Source organism: Sinohyriopsis cumingii, chromosome 2 (genome assembly GCF_028554795.1).
Source record: "Sinohyriopsis cumingii isolate HCF-2022 chromosome 2, ASM2855479v2, whole genome shotgun sequence".
Taxonomy (NCBI): Eukaryota; Metazoa; Mollusca; class Bivalvia; order Unionida; family Unionidae; genus Sinohyriopsis; species Sinohyriopsis cumingii.
Window position 1 is genome coordinate 169,832,560 of NC_142962.1, and position 13,200 is coordinate 169,845,759.

The 13,200-nt window shown below is 35.2% G+C and overlaps 1 pseudogene across 1 annotated transcript; it reads right to left on the reverse strand.

The window, feature by feature from the left end:
* Positions 1-388: 388 nt before the first annotated feature.
* On the reverse strand, positions 389-11,730 carry LOC149806283 (uncharacterized; annotated as a pseudogene). Its single transcript, XR_016414728.1, has 3 exons — positions 11,704-11,730; positions 7,087-8,890; positions 389-941 (listed from the first exon to the last, which is right to left on the reverse strand). The product of XR_016414728.1 is annotated as an uncharacterized LOC149806283 (transcript).
* Positions 11,731-13,200: the final 1,470 nt, after the last annotated feature.

Here is a 13,200-nt window from a genome sequence, read left to right on the forward strand (position 1 = left end):
TGGAAATACTGGCTGTAATGATAAGAGCGCCAGAGCAGTTGTATCTACAAATGTAGAGACCGGCGAAGAAATACTATTTCTATCGACATATGCAGAAGGCATTTTGTCGCAAACAGTATAAACAAGTCAACATTTTCAAGGACATACAAACAAAAAATAGCATTTCAGTATTACACACAGCAAGAATTCTGAAGGAGTTGATCCGCATATTTCTGCGTAATATTGTGACTAACGCGATGATTTTTTTTGTCTTATCGTAATTGTTATAGTCAGTAATTTAACTACCTATGTGGCAGTTAACTCGACAGAAATATATGTGCCATTCTTATATATATGGAAAAGGAAATAAATCCACGCTTTAGTTTACAACATTTATAATTTACTCAGTATAATAATCATTTGTACGACTTTCCCCGTAGATAACTCCATAATAATTTCTGAATGTCGACGGTGGAAAATAGTTCGCAGTTTTTCATTAAAAAGTGGTTAATTGGATTTGGTTGGCGTTATCTAGGGGATGACCTCTCTCGATTTTATACCCTGGTGTGAGTGGATAGATAGAACATCAACAGAGAACTGAGCAAGGCTCTTAGGAAGAAATAATGCGATATGAGCCAACTTAGACAAGAAAAATAACAAAATGTAATCAATAGCAATTAACAGCGGCAACTCCAATTCAACCCAAGTTATGTCAACATAATTTAATAGCAGTGTCTACTTTAGATTTATTTGATCATAATAACGAGTGTTGAAAAGAGTGCAATGTCCACAACTGATTTCGTCTCCTTCTTTTCTTGACCCTTGTATTCTCTCTAGTCTTTCTATTTTGAACGCTTCATTTCCTTCTGGACTTTCTAGTCTTTTATTCTGAACACGTCATCAATTTCCGGACTTCCGACTTCCGTCTTCGGACTGCATTGTCTCTCCCAAAAAACTGTTTCCTTAAAGGACAAAATTACCCCATAATCTCTATACGTGTCACTTCCTATATGTACATAAAATTCACTCACTTACGTTACTCAGAAGCATAACTAGCTATCCAAACACTGCATAAATTCTGACCTAATTCGAGAGATCATCACACATAAATTAATACGTTAGCGGTATATCTAACTATCCCGTATTTCTTTACCTACGCTACTACATGCTAGATTACTACTGAGTAAAATTCACAAACTTCTAGCTCACAGCAGTCCCGAACATACAAGATTATTGAAACATTACAAAATCAGATAAAAACATGCGATTATTGTTAACTCACGATAATCAGTATCATCCTAACAGACAAAGGAAATTATTTCCTATAACCGTATTAAATCATACACATATGAAAATTGGAAACGGATGCAATCTGTCAATTCTATCAATAAACTAGTAACTGTAGAATCGAATGGATACATTGCTTAACAAATCTAGCATCGGCAGATTTCCATGAAATTGAATAAACGATACATAATATGGATGCTAGTCATATCAAACACATTTGCATAAACAAACAATCAAAAATAGAAAATAACGTGAAAAACTAAAATTGCGCACGATATTGCTGTTCCCTTTCAGAAATTGTGCGTCCTAACACTTAAACCTGTCTTTCGTTAAAGCGCTATTCCTTTTAGACTTCCTAGGAGCCAAAATTATCCTCTCTCAGGAATGTTCAGAATAATGAATCACTTTAAATTCACAATACTTCCAAAATGTACGCCTTAATTTACTCTGCCCAGTCGTACGCAGCGGTTCCTAAAAAAAATTCCAAGATGATCATTTGTTTCGTCCAATTGTGGACAGCTAATCCCTGGGCTACGGTGTATAGCAACTTCCCTACGAAAATGATAATTTGACATGGGTTACTATCAGGTGGTAATGGTTGGTAACTCAAATACTTACTTTCTCAGGACAGCGTTGCAATGCCCAGGTAAAATCTCAATGGGTCGTAGATGCTAGCCTTTCAAGTTTAAACTGACATGGGGGAGGAAAGAAGAAAGGTCGAAGTGACCCTTCACAAAGACTTTTCTGGCTTAAATGGGATTAAAAATGTAATGCTTATTGCATTCAACTTTAAGGTCCAATACTTATTCAAAATTCGACACTTTACAATATCTTTAACAGTTTTCTTTAGTTCTTCGCTGTTAAATCCTGGTAATATCAATGTTAGTAATTCTGTTTCAGTTATTTTATAATGATTAAGAAATAAATGTTTAAGGATTGCTGTATGGGTTTTTGTATGACGATCAACGAATTCACCATTAGCGTAGCGAATCACTGTTTCAACGATAGATTTCCTAATATACTTAAGATCTGATTTAACCTGATTTAGATGTCTCGTTTCAATAATCTCTTGTTTTACGTCATTATTTTAGTGTTGTGTGAAACTGGAAAATAAAGATCGGAGGTCATCAAATACACGTGCGTACTCATGTTTAATATCGGCGGAAATTGATTTGATACATGTTTCGTCGATGAATGGTCTATCATTGTCATATTCATATATATTTCTCCCTAGTTTATAAACTGTTTCACCATAACGAGCATAAAATCCAATTATAATACAAGGAGATACGCATAGTTCTCTTTCTCGATATTCTGGAAGTTTCAGAAATATTTCCTTATCTGCGATAAAGTCGGCACATTGAGGTTCTAACGATCCTTGATAAACAGGTGGTATCTCTGGCCATCTTAAAACTGTTCGGATTAATAACTGACAAATATCTACATCATAATCTAGCGAGTTTATTTCTATAGCAGCTGATAATGCTGGTGTATGAATAGTGATAGCTAGCTTAGATTCTTTAGATTTGATTGTGCTCTAGAATTCATGATTGATTTGTTCGATCAGATAATTACCTGTGACAATATTAATAACTTGCCAATCGCGAGTCCCGTCGTGTTTATTTTGGTACGTCAAGGCCAGAAAATTATTTGCTGGCAATCCACCGAATGAATTTGACCTAATATTTGGTCAACTGTGATACAACAGTAATTGTGCTATTTCTATTTCTTTCGCTGGAATTGAAGTTGGAAAGTTGACGCTAAACTCAGGATTGGTTGAGCTTGCTGATATCATCGTGGTTTTTGAAGGAGTTTTATAGCGACGATCTGTTGCAGTAATTCTAGAGATGACAAAGTTATTTACAACCCTTAATTTTAAATCAGGATTCTAAATCCGAGTTTTTAAATCGGACATAGATTTTGACACAGTCGTTGCCTCTTTATAAATCTGAATCATTTCTGTGAACTCAGTATATGATATTCTTCCATCGCTAAGACCGGTTGATATCAACTAAGATAATTTGGAGTAAGATAGCTCCGCAACTATATTGTATCCTCATGAAATTTTGTATTTGTGCACGTATATATTTTTTGCGATAATATTAGGAACACCATCAATCGATCTTGCAGCTGAAACACAAGTTGTTATAACTGCTGATGATGTCATTGTTATTGTGGACGCCGAATACACAATTATGTCATCGACAACTACACGTTTGCGATATTCTTTTACTTTTACTGTATACTCGTCAACGATATCGGTTTCGACACGGTTTGGTTGTTTTGGTAATTCGTTACGAATAAAAACACCTCTGAAAGTTTTTATATTTAATCGCTTAGCAGCATCAATTCAATCAAAATTGGACTTAGGAAGGAGACGCTATGCATCTAACGAAGTGTCCCGGGAAGTCTTAAACCGTTTCTTTTCCACGAATGGGGTGGGCCCGAGCAGTCTTATACCCTTTCCCTTTTTTAAAAGTCTTTATTCCATGACCTGTTGCTTTCTTTAGTGCCATCACAGCAGCAGTTCTAAGAGCACCATATGCGGTTGGTTTTGCAACAGCTGTGGATTCAGCAGCTATTAACTCTGGTATAACTATAAGAAATGGAAAGATACCGCCCGTCTTGACTTCGTCTTTAATAGCGCCCGCAGAAAGATTAAGTCGTGCGCCAATCTCTGATTGTTTGGAGACATTGAAGTGCTTGAGTTTGCGTTCAGTCAGTGATTGTTTATTTGGACCACCTGTGATCTATTTTTTTTTTAGTGTTATTATTGTTCCGCATTTATTTGCTGATTTCGATTGAAGATCTTTAATCTACCAGAGTAACACTAATATGATGATATGACATTATATGAACAATTTAATTACATGTTTTCCACTTGGGCGTCAATAAATCTCATTCGTCCACCAAATCCTTCAAGTAGCATTTTGTTTTGTCAGCGAGTATAACAGCGATCTTTCTATAGCCATATTTGTTTTGCAACCGGTATTGCTTTTGGGGCTATCCTTCTGAATAGACCCTGAACAACATCACCAAGTCTATCACCGTTGATCGCTTTATAGGTTAATAATCGTGAATTTATAGACTTGACCATTACAGGTCCACGCTGAGCATTATGTATGATCATCTTATTTTATTGTCATTGATCTAATTGCGTACCCTCAATCACTGTGGTAATCATCAACGATTTCATCGATGAGAGACCGATAAGCATTAATCTCCATGATACCGCCTGTAATAAATAATCGTTGACGAGTAGCAGCTGCTTCATTAGTGATTTCTTGGAAATTATTACCGGCTCGTCTTCCACCAATGAGGATTTATAGTCGTTCAACATCTGCAATGACGTTATTGAGCCATGGAGTGATAAGGCCACTTCTCCTGATACCTGTACAAATACCACTTCCAGTTTTCTTAAAATCTTTTTGTTTTTATAGTTCTTTCTGCTATTTTCCTGTTGCTTTAGCGTCTTGCTCCAACGTGGGAAGAAGACCCACGGTAGCCTTTGTAACCGGGTTAAATAATTGTTCTGCATCTTCTGCAAATTCCACCTGCGACTATTGACGCTCTTGAAGCTGTTGCTTGGCAGAATCACGAACAGGGAGATATTTCTTAATTGCCTCTAGTCGCTGTCGAGCTAGTTTAGATGTGTGAGATTGCATTATTGATATAATGATGATTTAATTACTCACGCACTACAGCAGTAGGGAGGTTGACGACCAACAATGAGTGTCCGGGTGGGTAAACAAAACACACATACAAATTTGAAAATACGAGCGCAAAGATAAAGTTTCAAAATGAGCTAACCCAATTAGAGAAAATCTTGGTCGGTTAGAGGCTTCAGTTTGACGTTATTGACCTTGTATTTTTACTTTTCTTAGGAAGCTTTTTTTTTTCAAAAATAGACTCTTCTATTGATGGCCCGTTCACCCTCCCTGCTGCTGAAACATCGCCGCTTTTCACAAACATGTCAAAAATATAATGCATAACGACTTAAACATTCTGATTCAGAGCAATAATATGTAATAACTTGTAAACTCATCTACCTTGATTTACCTATAATGGACTGTTCCACTTCCTCATCCTACCTATGCAAATTAGCACAATTTGTTTATCCACTGCAACCTTCAACACATCTCAGCTATTGTCAGCCAGTTGATGTCAAACTTTGATTTTATATCCGACCTCATTTCCTTTAATTGGCTCTATTTAAACTGCCCAAGGGATGGTTTTATATCAGTTCCAATCATTACAGATTACCATTAACACAGACATAATGTAGCGGCTATAGAATGAAAGATTTTCTTAGTATTTTCCTTGTTGTTTTTTTCATTTTTTTGTTTTTTTTTTCTTCTTTTTTTTATTAAGATTACAGAAAATTGTGTTTTCTCAAAACACGACCGTGTCATCGGGGTTTGGGAGTACAAAATAATATTTTAACGAAGCTTCCATTTGATCAAAATCAGATCACAGTTTCACGTAGGACAGTGGTAATATGATTTAAATTGCGCCGTGTTATGGCATTTATGTCAACATCTTGAAAGTACACTTACTCATTTCATAAGCGCGATCAAAGTTTCCTGAGGCAAACTATTTTTTTTCGACGAGCCCGACGGCTACCTCACGTGGAATACAAGACGGGCCCAAACGAAAATTAGACGGGCCCTGGGCGTCGGGCTTCTGGATATTTTTTAGCACTGCGGACACTAATATATTACTACACACTCATGCGTACCGCCTATTAACCCACTTATGAATAGTAATCTAAGCTCATGCATACTGTACATTAATCCACATTCATGCATACTGTATATTAACAAATCATGTTTACCGTACATTAATCAACACTCATATATACAATGCATTAATCCATTCATGCATAATGTACATTAATCCACATTTATGTATACTGTACATTAATCCACACAAATGAATAATGTATATTCATCTACAATCATATATGCAATGTCTTAATGCACTCATGCATACTGTACATTAATCCAAACTAATGCGTATTGTATATTAATCTAAACCCATATATACAATATCTTAATCCACTTATGCATATTGTATATTAACAAGTCATGTTTACCGTACATTAATCAACACTCATATATACAATGCATTAATCCACTCAAGCATAGTGTACATTAATACACACTTATGCATATTATATATTAATCTACACTCATATATAAAATGTCTTAATCCACTCATGCATACTGTTCATTAATCCACACTCATGCATAATATATATTAATCTAAACCCATATATACAATGTCTTAATCCACTTATGCATTTTGTACACTAATCCACACTCATGCATACTGTACATTAATCCACACTAAAGCATGCTGTATATTAATTTACTTTCAGACTAAACCATTTTTCTGTCTATCAGTCAATAAGGTCTTTAAGTACAGCATTATACCTATGCTTATATGACCCATGTTTGAATTGATTCAAATAATTCGATCAAATTAGGTTGCCCTGGTTTGTAATTTAAGACGGAGAGGTAATACTTCCTTATAGCCCGGAACGCTGTATTATCGCGGTACATAATGTTGTTATCGGTATATATTAAAACCGTTTTGTTGTTACTGCATAGTTACATTTTGTGAAGTTTCTGTGACTTTCCCTTAAACTACTCCTATAAAAATCCTTTGTCAATCGAAGCCCGGAAATGTATACAAAATCAAATATAGTTGATGACCCAGATTAAATTACCATGAGGGAACAACTATATTATCGCGGTATTTGCATAACTTGGGTATGGTAGCACGCACGTATTATAATAAACGTAAATTTGATCTTACCTATAAGAATGAATGTCCACACTTGTATTGGCTGAATATTCCACATAAATAAAAGGATCCAGTGATTAAATGGAATACACAAATGTAATTAAACTTGAAATCCATGAATAAAAACGCAATAAATTGTATAAAAAATTAAATATCTATACATTTTAAATGCACTGTGGGCAAAGAAATGAACTATGTCGCCTAACAACTAATGTTGCACAACAAAATTAAAGGTGTGTCAAATGTCGGCAATTGTCACACTGTGCCCATTTAACAATCACAAGATTAACACAATCCCTAAGTGCAGGTGGCTGACATACACAACAATTTGAAGATTCATCCTCTGATACAGATAAGCTGTCGTGACTGTCCTCAAATATGTTTTCATCATCATCATCTACATAATATGCAGAAGGACCAGGTTGAGGAGAAGAAGGGATTCTAATCATAGGTGATGTTTCCGAAAAAAATTGGCTGTAGTACAAGATTTCTTTGAGAAAGTAGGTACTATTCTGATATTCATTATTTCTGTACTTGCTAACTTCACAGTTGAGACAGATGATTTCCTGACAGTGAAACTTGTGGAATTGTCTACAACAATTGGTGCTTCTTTGTAAGGTTTTGAAGCTGATGAGTGTTGCATGATGTTGATATTCTTCTTCTTTGCTAGGCTACCAGTAAGTAACGGTGTAAAAAAAAAATAATATTTTTTTTGGCTTTTGGGCAATTTTTATAATTTTTCTCTTTTAAAGAAATCATGTATGTCTTCATCTTTCTCTGATGTTTTTGGCATTCATAACAACATCTTTATGGTAATCCTGAGTTTCTGTAATTTGTTCTTCACCGTCACTGGCAACATTCTCCACATGGCAAATATTTGATGATGCTAACTGGGAATCCAAAAAATTTGTTATTTGAGAATGGATAAATTCCCGATTTACCAAAAACAGAAAATAAATTTTCAGGAGACATTGCCTTCAAGTAAGGTTTGCAAATAAGTTTTGAAATGTCATATCTTGTTACTTGCTGTCCTGGGTTCTTCTGCAGGAATAGCTGACATTCACTGTTGTACATTGATTTGAAGGGTCCAAAACTACCAATGTCCAGAGGCTGGGTGATATTGCTTGTATGAGGTGGCAGGACAAAAAGAATGACATTGTTTTTATTTGCCAGTCTAGAAGTGTTAAAGATATATGTGATTTATGACCATCATACAATATGAGGGTGGGCTGTGTTATTTCCATCAGTTATTCCAATATGCGTTGCAAAGTGTTTGGTGATGTAATTATGAAATATGGTTGAGTTTGACCAACCACTATCTGACATCTCACGAACAACTGGAAGAGCACCGTCTAACGACTGAGTATTCCACTTCTTCCCAGGGAAGACAAAGTATGGTGGGATGTGGTTTCCAAGCACATTGCCACACCCAATGATGGTTACATGTTGTGATCTTGCTGACGCCACTGCTTGTGCCTGAATATCCTTGCCACATACAACTCTTGGAGATGAATGCTCAGTATTGATTCCAGTTTCATCAATATTAAATAAACTATCTGGCCTTTCTCTTAAATTGTTGACTGTAAGGATGGTTGATATCTCCTTATAATAGCGATTTAGTACATATCTTGAAGCACATTTTGCTCGCATGATAGATAGCTTCTGTTTTAAATCTGGCCACCTGCACATAAACCCATAAAACCAGCAATCACTCAATGGTCGTTCACTTCGATCTTTTTTTTCTACAAGACACTGCATAGTCTGCTGTAAGGTACTGCACATTTGCCTTTGTATATCCATATCCGATATCAGATATCTAATTTCATGCGCAGCCTTGATATGGCTTGTATGTCACCACTGGTATATAACCTGTAATTATTAAAGTGCCGACGACACATTTAGTATATTTAGTACTCAAGACCGATGTAGATATTAAAACTTCGATAGTACTTTTGTATATAGTGATCCATGAAATTGCATGCACCTTAACAGATAGTGCGTTTCCGAGTTTCTCAAAGTATACTTGCCAAAAAATGTTGACATTTTAGTGAAATTGTGTTCTAACCGATCTGCGTAACCTATTTTCTGCAACTTTACCAAGGTAAACAGCCGCTAGGCGTAACGTGTGCAAAATTGCTCTGGAAATCCTGTTTGCCGCGATAATATAGAGCCCGTCATAACACAACTTTTGACTATACTTATTACCAACACCATTTATAAACACCACCTCCAAAAAATAGAATATTTTGCACAATATTGCTGGAAGATGTAGGAATTTTGCACATATTTAGACTCATTATGTTTCGTGTTAATATAAACTGTTGTTTAGGGGGCAGGGGCCCGTTTTTATGCACAAATTTAAAGCCGCAATCACCAAACATGTATAAAATAAATCATTAATTTTTTTTTACATAAGTGAGGTAAAAAAATAAAGTCCATATTTCTCGATACCTATATTAAAACAAAGCATAAAAATAGTATCCGCTTCTCCAGAGAAGTCAGTAGAAGTTCATAGCAGAAGAAGTTGATGCACCCCAACTCCAAATTTATACTTGCAATTTTCACGACCGAGGGTCATTTGTGACACCATGTGATGCTCACAATGCAAAGAAAAGCCCTTTTCCTAGACGACATTTCTGCAAAACAGTGTGTACTGAACAGGCTGATGCAGCTGAAAATAGTTGTCATCCAAGCCGTTTTAGAGATATTCTACTTGCCTTGAACCCAGGTGTTTACTGCTATGAGAGGCTAGCTATTCTTCCTAGTCTACTATAGCTATTTCACTATCAACATAGTGCAGAGCAACTGTGGTACATGCCTGACATCAATTTCAAGAACAACACAAGATCGACACACCTAGTTCACAAATATATCCAAATCATAAATTAGTAAACAATAAGAGCTGATTTACGAAACTGGAGCCCGCCACATTAACTTGAATATCTTAAATAGTTGCCATATCCGGGTAGTACATTTACCTTCCCACCGGTTATTAAGAGCTGCGTAGGACAACACATTTGCACATTGTACCCGCTTGGCATCGAAGAAAGCGGCAGGGATGGTCTTTTGATTTTTCTTGAGTGCAAAAAATGTTCCGGTATATAGGAAGTCTGGCAAGCTGTTTGCTAATTGCAGCTTTGACTTGGCAGGCAAGTAATTTTTGTATTTTTTTGTATTGATCATATGTTGACTACGGAGAATAATATCTATTATATCGTAAACTATATCGTAAACTTTTCTGTAAGTCAAAACGTCACATACTGATATTGAGGAGAAAATGTTGAGGATATGTCCACTTTGAAACTATTTGTCTGCTGGTCCAGCGCCATGTTATAATCTTGACAACATTACATATTCTTACGCACATACAGATGAAGGACTTCACAGTGTTTTCAATACAGCTTAACAGGGTGGGGTTGAATGTCAATAAACACCAAATTAGACAAACAATGTAGATTTGAAAGATTTTTTTAAACATCAATCCAATATTCGAATTCCATCCGAATACATTTAACCAATATTCTACAGGGTAAGTTCGAATTCTTTTCAGTCCTGTATTGCAGTCAGAATAATAAGGGAAATGTCACAAATGAATTTCTTTTTGTTCTAAATAAATAATATGAACATAAAACGATAATTTATATTTTACTGATGTAACTTGAATATAATGTTTATCAAAAATGTTTAAGAACGCGGAATTTCCAATTCTTTCATTTGTTAAGTATTAATTGCATGTCTGCGTAATATGTAACAATGATTTTGCATTTTCCAACAAAAAATCCATTATCATATGAAATCATTGGTTGTGTTTAGTTGAATTTGCAAGATTTAGGTTGTCTTTTCCCTCCAAAATGCAATCGTGAGCATGAAACTTGTAATTTCCATGATGATACGAGAAAAATCCCAAAACACATTGCGTATATTATGTAAGTATATTTTGGTTTAGGTTTATAATCACTATGAGATTCCATTCTGCGGTTTGCCTAGAACTTAAAGATGGTGTCTTAACCAGTTCTCGAACGGGGTTTTGTTAAAGATGTTATCTGGACCTTCGTACGGTGAAAAAAACTGAATGCCATTTAAGCACTTCTACAGGTGCACGAATGACGCTACAGACACAGTTATTGACGCCTATAAGATGCATCTATTAAAGTAAATTGAAAAGGGGGTTGATCAGACAGAGAAACAGAATATGTGAATAAGTATAGTTTGTGTGATGGTCACCATAGCAATGGTTATAACATTATCTTATATTATTAACATTATTTTCATATTAAGCATTTATTATAAGTAGTCATGACTTGATTCGCTATATTTTTTTAATAAATCCATAGCAGTTTGTTTTTTAGAAATATCAAATCCGATAGACTTATCTATTTCATGTCTTTATGTAGAATAAACGACGCCAAATAGCTTGAATGCTAGCACAAATATTTCCCATCGTATTCATAAACTCTCCGGCACAGCTGGTGCCTGCGCTTTGGCCATTTTGACATATATAACAAATGTGGTTTATATTATTATTATTATTATTATTATTATTATTATTATACTGTGGAAGAACTAAAAGCTAGCATTATCTTTCTCTGTTGAGGGAGTTTATCGGTCTTGTAATGATGTTCCACTTACCAATTGCAACTGCGAAATGTTATTCATGTTTCATGCATGTCGAAAATCTAGAAATCAAATGTAGCTCTAAACGTCTGCTTTTGACGACACAGACTTATTTTGCTTTGCTTGGAAATGGAAACTGCAATGAGTAACTTGTTGTGACGTAGGAAGTATAAACAGTCCTAACTTAATTGAACCCTCAAGAAATGTATAGTAAGGTGTTCTCGTTTTCCACGCCAGGTATCGCTGGTGAAATGCGACAAAAACAAACAAACAAAATAAAAAGAAACCCAAAACAGCCCCCAAGAAAAAAAATAATCGCTCAAATTAGGTTTTCCTGGTTTGTAATTTGAGACGGAGAGATAGTACTTCCTTATACCATTTAGAAACACCAGCTCAAAAATAACCCGGATTCTCCACCAACTGTTATCATATGGTTTGCATCATAACCTTCTTCTCATCTCTTGCTATGAGAAGGAATTACTCATAAGTTAAGAAATGTATTTGCCTATGGTTAGAGAGAGAGAGAGAGAAAGAAAGAGAGAGAGAGAGAGAGAGAGAGAGAGAGAATTCAAGCTCTCTAACAAGGGTGTCACCAATAACCGTGAAGATACGACTACATCTTGGGCAATGAGGTACGGAATCGCTGTAAGGAAAAGACAGATCTGTTCTGACTGGAGAAACGAATTTTTATTGATATATAAATAATGCTAACTTCTAAAGATACATTTATAAAGCCTTTATATTAAGAATTCACGAAATACATATAAACTTACATTTTCCCATCATGCTTACCAACTTCATTGTATATATTGATTGGTAACCTTTAGAATGCAATATAGATAGTTAAATCTTGATTAACTGCATGATTTCCAACGAGTATAAAATTCAATAGTTGCGAATAATGCAACAATAATTTTGAATAAATGTATAGTGCTAAAATAGGATACTAATTTGGAATAGGTTACTAAACATTACTCAATAATATTGAAAGAATCTTTTATTTGCAAATTAAATCTAAACATGAAGTTGGTAGCGAATTCATCTTTTCCAGTAATACAAACCACAAATACAATTAAACATTCCATTATATTATAATATAAAGAACTCACAAAAATGTTGGAAAATATGAACTTTACCGTTAAAGTCTCAAATATTAAAAGGTACACATTCTTCAAAGAAGTTTGCGAACGCAGACGATTCTTACCTGCAAGGAAAAGACAGAGCTATTCTGAGTGGAGCAACGAATTAATTCTTCGTAAGCCTGATTCGCTATTTATAGTTTTTTCGTTCGCTCAGTCTTAGTGAGAACATGTCCCATTGAACTGTTCCATGGCGATCGTGTGAACATCTGCGCAACGCATCCAATATTGAAATAATATTTTGTCTGTTCAGCAGCTCCCCCCCCCCCATCTAAATTGATGACATTTAGATACGAGTGAAATGTATTTTGTGCTGACAAATGTTGATTTTTAATTATGAGCAAATTGTATTTTCTGCTGATAATTGTTGACA